This window comes from Belonocnema kinseyi, chromosome 10 (assembly GCF_010883055.1).
Source record: "Belonocnema kinseyi isolate 2016_QV_RU_SX_M_011 chromosome 10, B_treatae_v1, whole genome shotgun sequence".
NCBI classification, from domain to species: domain Eukaryota; kingdom Metazoa; phylum Arthropoda; class Insecta; order Hymenoptera; family Cynipidae; genus Belonocnema; species Belonocnema kinseyi.
Genome location: NC_046666.1, coordinates 62929552 through 62931631, shown reverse-complemented (window position 1 = coordinate 62931631; position 2080 = coordinate 62929552).

Here is a 2080-nt window from a genome sequence, read left to right as displayed (position 1 = left end):
TGAAAACAAAATGGTAGTGAATAAAAAACATTTAATACTTTTAAAACATTTTTATTTACAATCGTACAATTTATTATCTATCATTTTTATACAATTATATTTGGTACATTTGTTCTTTGTCACTCAATATAAAATTTATTTATAATATATAAAAAATTCTGAGATAAGAATAATACAGGAAAATTATTTCTATCGTTTCATTCTTGAAAAATTTCATTTATGAAGTTGAAGTTTCAACTGATTTTAAGAAAAATTGGTTGTGAAGGGAAATACGATTTACAAAAGATTCTGTGTTAAAAATATTACAAGATTAATTAAGTGTTTTTCCAGTTCCTTCCTCAAGACGATTACATTTTCAGTTGAAAATTTTATTATTTAGTTAATGATTCAAATATTTTATTTGAAAATTCGTCTCTTTTGATTCAACTCAACTGTTTTTTATTTAAAATTAAAATCTCTTTAACTGAAATATCTACAATTAAATTAATCGTTAAGACTTTATCTTATTTAGTTGAAAATTTGTTTCTTTAGTTGAAAAATATATTTATTTTTTTTAAATTAACTTTTATAACTGAAAATTTCAAGTTGACTGTGCATCATTTTTAGTTGAAAGTTAAACTCGTTGATTGGAAATTTAACTTCATTGTTAAAAACTTATTTTTTATTTAATCTTAAATTAATTTTTGACACTGAAAATGTATTTATCACACATTTGGTTGAAAATTAACTTTTTGTTAAAAATGTAACTGTTTTACAGAAAATTCATCTTCTGTTTTTAAAGCATAACAATTTTCGAAAATATAATTATATTAATCAAGTAATATTTTTATGTTTTAAATAAATATATAAATTTTTAGTATGAAATGTCACAAAATAAAAATTCTAGTTTTTGAATATTATCGGTCAGAGACACTGACAAATTGTGGAATTTTGAAAATGAAGTTTTGCGGTCAACCTGATATAATATTCTTGTTCGTAGTTCATTTTACTTGTATTTATATTTCTTTTTTGTAATTTTTCCCTCCTGGCGTTTATATTTTTAGTCACAAATTTGATTATTTATTTGAAAATACGACAATTTTGATGAAAAATTACCTTTTTTTGATAATTCTTATTTTGGTGTTGAAATTTAAGCTTAAATCTTGGTTGATAATCCAATTTTGTATAATTTGTCTTTTTTATATTAAAATTAATCTATATTTGTAGAAATTTAATCTTTTATGATTAAAAATGCGATCGTTTAGTTCAAGATTAATCTGTTTTGGTTGAGGATTCAACTTTTTTAATTGAAAATTCGTCCTTTTTCAGGTTGAAAATTTCATCTGCTTTTCTTTAAATTTTAATCTTTTTTATTAGATTTCGACTATTTAGTTGAAAATTTATCTCTGTAGGTAGAAAATTCCAATATTTGGTTACAAACTCAACTATTTTGTTGAATATTTAATTCTTTTGTTAAAATTCAAGTCTTCTTAAAAATTAGTCGTTGTTGTTTGAAACTTAAACTTATTTGTTGAACATTTTAGGCTAATGGGACAGAAAGTTCGTCCTTTCGGATTGAAAATTTATTTATTTTTATTGAAAAGTCGTCCTTTTTGGAATAAAATTAAAATCCTGTGTAGTTGTAATATCAACTATTGCATTTTTCGCCGAGAATTCAACTTTTTCGTTGAAAATCCAACTGCTTCGTTAAAAGTTGAACTTCTTTGTTAAGAATTCAATTTGTTTGAATGAAGAATCATAATTTCACTTCAAAATCGATTGAAAATTCTTTGTTTTCTCATAGAAAATGTGTCCATTTTGGTTTCAAATTAAAATATTTTATAATTGCAATGTCAATTATTACATTTTTCATTGAGAATTCATATTTTTGATGGAAAATCCAACTACTTGGTACAAAATTGAACTACTTTTTCAAGAATTCAATATTTTATAAAGATTCAAAATTTTAGTTCAAAATTAATCTCTGTGATTGAAAATTCATTTTTTTTTTTAATCAGAAAATATGACTATTCCAGTTTAAGATACATAATTTTATTTGAAAATGCATCTCAGGCTCGTAGCCAGAAATTTTGTTGGGGGG